Source organism: Phalangium opilio, unplaced genomic scaffold, assembly GCF_054372755.1.
Source record: "Phalangium opilio isolate 3A_F unplaced genomic scaffold, DU_Popi_V2 ptg000230l_1, whole genome shotgun sequence".
Taxonomy (NCBI): Eukaryota; Metazoa; Arthropoda; class Arachnida; order Opiliones; family Phalangiidae; genus Phalangium; species Phalangium opilio.
Genome location: NW_028324221.1, coordinates 1,869,079 through 1,877,333, shown reverse-complemented (window position 1 = coordinate 1,877,333; position 8,255 = coordinate 1,869,079). Strand labels below are relative to the sequence as shown.

The 8,255-nt window shown below is 38.2% G+C and overlaps 1 long non-coding RNA gene across 1 annotated transcript; it reads left to right on the top strand.

Moving 5' to 3' along the window:
* Positions 1-210: 210 nt before the first annotated feature.
* LOC149613982 (uncharacterized) lies at positions 211-5,938 on the top strand. The gene is made up of 3 exons (XR_016376265.1): positions 211-344; positions 525-562; positions 5,898-5,938. It is a non-coding gene; the product is annotated as an uncharacterized LOC149613982 (long non-coding RNA).
* Positions 5,939-8,255: the final 2,317 nt, after the last annotated feature.

Sequence of the window (8,255 nt, the reverse complement as noted above, 5' to 3'; positions counted from 1 at the left end):
CGGAGGAGCCGCTTTACAACCACGAAATATTTCCTCTTTGACGCGTTTTACATCAGTTGCTGACGTCAATAATGGGGGGGAGCACTTTTTCCAAAAAAAAAAGTCAACAACTTTACAGTCCCTTTAAAGGGAAACTGGTTGATCCCCCCCCCTAAAAAAGCAACCATTATGAGCTTTCATTTTGGGGAAAATAAAAGGGTGGTACATTTCAGTTAACCAACATACCAAGAGCGTCTGTCTGTCTGGTCGTGGGTATTGTTATATGGTAAACGTCTAGACTCTGTCTTACACTCGAACTAAGTATAGCAATCGAAACCAAAGCGCGATGGACCGCAAACCTGAAGGTAAATTAATTTGGTTTACAAATGTTTAATAACGTGACGGATACTTCATGGTCACGTTATTAAACATTTGTAAATTTACTCCCACCATGGTCAACAAATTCAATTTATATTACTAAATTAATTTGGTCAGTTAATTTCGACAGTGGATTAATAATTTTACATGAATTTCATTTATTTTAGTTAAAATTCTACTAAAAGGAGGACCTCTTCAAGGGCCGGTATGAATTTTGAATAGCACTTTTAATTAAAACTAATTATTTATTTAACTAATCATTATAATTATAATATATTAAATATAATTAAAGTATACAGGGTGTTTCTGATAAGTCTGCCATAAATCAAGGGGCGTGTTCTTTGGGTCAAACTGAGTGGAAAGTGTCAAAGAACATGGGGTGTACAAGAATTTGCAACGAAGATATGGCCCCCCAAACATTGGCCCCTAAAACAAGAAAATATTCGAATATGTAGACTAAAACAAATTCAGCCTTATCAACTTGTTTAGAAATAATGAGACAATTTCAATAGTTTCCCTCTAACATCGTTATTGAACTTTCACCTGGCAGAAGTGTATTAAATGAGTAGAAGTATGCCTACTCTAGTAAAGTAAATTCAAAGTATCATGGTACCTTTCGGTTGGTATTACTTTTATTCTTAACAAGTTAACATGGACGTTACAGGTATTGTTCAAAATGTCCACCAACGGCGTTAAGACAAACATGAACCCGTCTTTCGAAAGATTCTTGGACATGTTGGAAGATTCCTGGCATGTTCCTGATTGTTTGACAACCTTCAATAATTCGTCTTCGCAAGTCTTCCTCATCACGGACTTCATTCTTGTACACGATGTCTTTGAGATGACCCCAAAGATAGAAATCGCACGGATTTAAATCCGGAGATCTGGCTGGCCACGCAACTGGTCCTCCACGCCCAATCCACCTCAAATTAAACGTAGCATTAAGATGTTCTCTAACTGCACGGCTGAAATGTGGGGGTGCCCCGTCGTGCATAAACCACATGTCACGAAGTAATGCTAACGGTATGTCCTCGAGTAGTTCAGGTAAAGTGTCTCTTAAGAACGTGAGATATGCTTCACCATTTAGTCTGGGTGGAAGAAAATGCGGACCTAGTTAATGATTACCGACAATGCCGCACCATACGTTTAAAGAAAATTGCTGTTGGTGACTTCTAACACTAGTTGCGTGTGGGTTTAATTGGCGCCATTCGTGGTGGTTGTGATAGTTCAGAATTCCATCCCGGGAAAAATGTGCCTCGTCGGTTACTAAAAGGACCCGTGGAAATTGATTGTCCTCTACTCTGGCCAAAAACCACAAAGTCGATGCGTCTTGGATAATCTGCCGGGTTAAGAGCTTGCACCTTTTGAATATGATACGGGTGAAACTGATGTCCGCGGAGAATTCGCCAGACCAAAACGTGATTAACATGTAATTGTCGTCCAACTTGTCTGGTACTTGTCGAGGGGTCCTCATCGAACATGGCAAGGACGTCTTCCTCGATTTCCTCCATGTCTTCTGGAATGTCTCGCTCTCGAACGTTGTTGGGTTTTACTTGTCCGATGTCCCTCAAGCGCCTGTCAACAGCCTCGAACGTACGACGATTTGGTATGCGTACGGACTTCATTCTTGTACACGATGTCAAAAAAATCTTTGAGATGACTCCAAAGACTTTTTAGCAAACCACCGTTTATTGTTTACGTTTGTGAATAAAAAACAATGCTGACAGTCATGACGCAAACGTAAAAACTAAACGGTGGTTTGCTATAAAGTAACGCGATGTTGTTGATAACGTCACAGTATCACTTCGAACGAACGTGTGGTAGTACAGTATGGCGTATACCAATGCAGAATATGCAGACATGCATCTCATGTATGGACTGGCGCAGGGCAATTCAGTGGAAGCACAGCGGCGATACCAGGAACAATTTCCGCAACGACGCATACCAAATCGTCGTACGTTCGAGGCTGTTGACAGGCGCTTGAGGGACATCGGACAAGTACAACCCAACAACGTTAGAGAGCGAGACATTCCAGAAGACATGGAGGAAATCGAGGAAGACGTCCTTGCCATGTTCGATGAGGACCCCTCGACAAGTACCAGACAAGTTGGACGACAATTACATGTTAATCACGTTTTGGTCTGGCGAATTCTCCGCGGACATCAGTTTCACCCGTATCATATTCAAAAGGTGCAAGCTCTTAACCCGGCAGATTATCCAAGACGCATCGACTTTTGCGAGTGGTTTTTGGCCAGAGTAGAGGACAATCAATTTCCACGGGTCCTTTTAGTAACCGACGAGGCACATTTTTCCCGGGATGGAATTCTGAACTATCACAACCACCACGAATGGCGCCAATTAAACCCACACGCAACTAGTGTTAGAAGTCACCAACAGCAATTTTCTTTAAACGTATGGTGCGGCATTGACGGTAATCATTTACTAGGTCCGCATTTTCTTCCACCCAGACTAAATGGTGAAGCATATCTCACGTTCTTAAGAGACACTTTACCTGAACTACTCGAGGACATACCGTTAGCATTACTTTGTGACATGTGGTTTATGCACGACGGGGCACCCCCACATTTCAGCCGTGCAGTTAGAGAACATCTTAATGCTACGTTTAATTTGAGGTGGATTGGGCGTGGAGGACCAGTTGCGTGGCCAGCCAGATCTCCGGATTTAAATCCGTGCGATTTCTATCTTTGGGGTCATCTCAAAGACATCGTGTACAAGAATGAAGTCCGTGATGAGGAAGACTTGCGAAGACGAATTATTGAAGGTTGTCAAACAATCAGGAACATGCCAGGAATCTTCCAACATGTCCAAGAATCTTTCGAAAGACGGGTTCATGTTTGTCTTAACGCCGTTGGTGGACATTTTGAACAATACCTGTAACTATAAATGTTAAACTTTTTCGAAGCCATAGTGTAACGTTAATAATTAAATTTTGTAAAAAGAAGAGAGGACTTATGGCAATAAAATAAAAGTACTTTATTAGGTGTAAATTGCCTAATGAAAATACACTTGAGATGAGAGCTTTCGGCACGAGAGCCTTCATCAGTCATACTAAAATCTAAAACGCGTGACACACACGAGGTAACCTCGGTTTTTTTAAAAAAAATCATATCACGCCCTCTTTTGAACAAGATGCCTGTCGTCTATGACTCCCCAATATTTTGCTTCAGCACAGCCTTGATTTAAATTTAATATCCCTGATTTTTTAATAAATATACCTTCAATGAATTTTCTTTTTCGCCAATTTTTTTCCCGATATAAAACTTCTGGATATTTAAAATCCATTACGTGACCTTTCGACTCCCAAACATGAACCGCTATGCCGTTTTCTTTATCAAAATTTTTAATGCATTGCTTATGCCCTGAGAACCTATTTTTTAACGTTTGTTGTGTTTCACCAACATACGTTTCGCCGCATGTTTCACATTTTACTTGGTAAACAACGCAGCGATTATCTAATAGGTTAATATCTCTTTTAGGCCTAATTTTAACTAAGTGATTGTTTAAATTTTGTCCACCTATATTTAATAATTTAATGTTGAATTTATTTTTTAATAATCTACCTAATTTTTCACTAATTCCCCTAATATACGGAAGCGCTAAGCATGGTTGAGAGTCTCTAGGTCTGTTGTAGTCGTTATTAACAATATTATTTTTAAAAATCGAATCAATTAAACCATTTGGGTAATTACTATTAATTAACTGATTTTTAACGATGGCTTTATCAGTCTCAGGTTCGTCGGAGATATTTTCTATGCGGTGTTTTAAGCTTTTTACTATACCTAGCTTTATAATTTGGCTATGGCAGGAGTTATAATCTAGAAATTTTTTACAGTGAGTGGGTTTTTGAAAAAGAGTACATTTTAAACTATTGTCATTATTTAATCTTTTGGTCATTATGTCTAGAAAGGGTAGACTGCCATTATTTTCTAATTCGATTGTAAATTTAATAGAATTATCTAAACTATTCACTAAATCCAATAACAAATTTGTATTGTTTCTTACATTTTTTAAAATGACAAAAATGTCATCGACGAACCTTACCCAAAATTTTATATTTCTTGCCATTCTTTTATGACTAAATAGTTTTTCTTCAATAAACTCCATATATAAATTAGCTAAGACACTCGAAAGTGGATTACCCATCGCTAAACCCTTTGTTTGTACAAAAAATTGATCTTTAAAGCTAAAATATGTGTTTTCTACACAAATTCGGCTGAGTTCTACGATTGAATCAATGGTTAAGTCTGTTCTGTTTTTTAAATTGGGGTCCTTTACTAATTTACATCTTAAAACATCTAGAACACCTTCAATAGGTACTCTAGTGTATAAGTTTATTACATCTAGGCTAAGGATAATATCAGTACCATTAACTTGGATCTTTTTAACTTTCTCTACAAAGTCATACGAGTTTTTTAGACTTCGTTCGGTATTATTTATCAGTGGGGAGATTATTGGTACGAGATTTTTAGCTAAAAAACCGAGGTTACCTCGTGTGTGTCACGCGTTTTAGATTTTAGTATGACTGATGAAGGCTCTCGAGCCGAAAGCTCTCATCTCAAGTGTATTTTCATTAGGCAATTTACACCTAATAAAGTACTTTTATTTTATTGCCATAAGTCCTCTCTTCTTTTTACAAAATTTAATTATTAATACCTGTAACGTCCATGTTAACTTGTTAAGAATAAAAGTAATACCAACCGAAAGATACCATGATACTTTGAATTTACTTTACTAGAGTAGGCATACTTCTACTCATTTAATACATTTCTGCCAGGTGAAAGTTCAATAACGATGTTAGAGGGAAACTATTGAAATTGTCTCATTATTTCTAAACAAGTTGATAAGGCTGAATTTGTTTTAGTCTACATATTCGAATATTTTCTTGTTTTAGGGGCCAATGTTTGGGGGGCCATATCTTCGTTGCAAATTCTTGTACACCCCATGTTCTTTGACACTTTCCACTCAGTTTGACCCAAAGAACACGCCCCTTGATTTATGGCAGACTTATCAGAAACACCCTGTATACTTAAAAACTTACGCAATTACTTTTATTTTATTTTTTTTATTGTTATTAAACCAGGAATACATAAAGCTAAATAGGAACCATTGTGTTCCCCCATAAATATATCCCTTGTTAATTTCTAGGAATTCGGGTTTTGTGGGTATACCGGGCTTGAGAACTAAGTATCGCCTGTCGCCTCACGTCTCTCATAATTCTGATGGCGTCTTTTTACTGTGATATTTTCATTGATTGGTTGGGTAGCAACGCGAGTTCCTAGGGGCGCACGCGCAAGGTGCAACAGGCAGCGAGATTGATTATAAATTCGCCTGGTAAGATTCGTCATAGATAATGATTAGTCTAGCTAACTCCTCCCACAAAAAAGCTACCTAGATACATTGAGTGAAAATGGCTGGTTACACAATGATTCAAATTAGCTTTATGTATTCCTGAATCCTGGTTGAATTAAATATCTATATTAAGATGGTATTACTAAGTAATTAATGGTGTAATTTTGCAGCAACACGTTAAAGCTCCTAACCCACCCACTCCGGATAATAGTGACAAAGGGCAGAAGAAATCTAATTCCCATTAATAATTAAGGATAATTAAATGGATTGTTAATCTCATTAATAAAATTGCATTAAAAATTTGTTTGATTGTCTAAATTAAAATTAATTTAGTTAGAGTAATGGCGTCCTTGCAAAACTAGGTTCAGCCAAAGAGGGTATGAAGTGGGGGAGTGGAAGGCATTTGTTTTTGAGTTCTCGCTTTTCTTTTCATTTATTTGTTATATTTTCCTCGGTTCACCGTATTTTGACCAATAAGAGGGCTAAGAAAGATGCGTGCGCACACCGGAAGCGTAGAGGGAAAACTTTCAAAGCGAGAACACTTAAGCCAAGCCTTCTACTCCCAATCTTTCTATTCTCTTTGGTTTGGGCTAGGCCATGATTATCAGTCTGTCAGCTCGACTTCATAATAAAGTAAATTAACTTTTGAGGTAAATTAACACAACCTCCGCTTCCATATTTTAAAAATGGCGGCTAGTAAAGTAACTAAAAATGTCCTGAAAAGCAACGCCATGTCCCTTTACTTAATACTAAGCTTGCAGATTATATACAGAATAATTAAGCATTTATCAAACCTAAATGAATATGAATGATAAACAAACAAAGATTTCGAAATTTGGATAAAATCAGGGATAGATGTAATTTTAGAAGCATTAATGGAGAACAGAGTAATCTGGGCGCGCGTCAAAGCCCTGGACCCCCTTCCACGGAACAGGGGTGCACGAAAGAATAGGCGGGTCATAGCGACAGAGGTAAAAAGGAATTACGAATTTTTCGCCGCCGTCCCCGTAAGCAACGTCATCAAAACGTAGTTTAAGTTAGCCAATAAGATAATTTAAAACTTTCATTACGTGTTGGAGGGAGGGGCTCTATACTGGGTGGTCTATGAGTCGGACTGAAGTAAATACGAACCGTTCTCCATTCCTACTTCTAAAATTACATCTATTTCTGATAAAATAAACTCTTGTAAATATGTTCAGCTGCTGTTTTATACATATAAATTTACATTAGATAACAAGTTCATAGCGTTAAGCAAAAACCAGTCACATCACACGACGTTTAGTCACGCATACGTTGGTATAGAAAAATAAGATCACACAATATAATACGCCGCGTATTCGCATCGCATATTACGAGATAAGAAGTACACTTAAGAACTTCACAAACAAGTTTGGACTCGAAAACCATTTACAATTAATCACAAAAAAAATGTAAGCATTGATTTTTACCTCTCCGAGTGACGATGACGTCACGGAGAGGTAATACACTGAACGTGTCATTGTGTGGGTGTGTGTGTGTGTGTGTGTCAGGCTGTTGTTATTGACTTACACCCCCGGGGACCGTGTTCGCAGTTTCCGAATCGAAGCAAATGTGTTCGCTATTTCCGGACTGCATTCACAGTTCCCGGAAAATTCAAAACTTGAGGCTATCCACAATTCAACTGGCCACTATTACTTCATCTGACTAGTCAATAGTCCGCTCCACATTAACACCAATCTGCACTTTTTTGGCATCTAACACCGCCATCTTCTGGGCTTTGTTTTTGTCTATTCCACTGATTCCCACATAGACACCAGCCTGTACTTACTAGCTTTTAACACCACCATCTTCTGATCTTTGTCCATTTTACATGGACACCAGTCTGTACACACTGGCTTCTAACACCACCATCTTCTGGTTTTCGTTTTTGTCCATCCCACAGGGATACCAGTCTGTACTTACTGGCTTCTAACACCACCATCTTCTGGTCTTTGTTTTTGTCCATCCCACATGGACACCAGTCAGTACACCTGGCTTCTACTCCATCATCATCCTTCAAGTTAAGACATACGCGGCGATCGGCCAGAGTTACGAGAAACGTCTGGCCTCCCTAAGACGGGGCTTCCACCAAACGTTCACGCAATCGCGCTGTTCTTATCCATAGCTGCGATTCGAAACCCTTATATACTACCTATTTGAGTAAGGCGAAAAAACAGTCTAACCTTCAGTTCAAACGTCAATATTAGTCAAGTCTCTCAAGAATGTTTAATTGTTCTTTTTAAAAAGGATGTAACGCTGAATAAGGTGAATAACTAACGAAGAAAATATATTATAATAATTGTATTTATTTTAGTATTTAAGGTAATCTTGTCTCTCAAAACAAAATTAATGCGGAAAGGGTAAAACAGCAGTCTATGTGTTTGTCTGTGTGTGTCCGTCCGTTGTTACACTAGTGCACCGCGTTAGCAGTTCGCCTTGTGCTGATGTCGAAAGAAATCCTACAAAACCTTAATATTTGGTTTCACATATATTAAAATTAATATATGGAA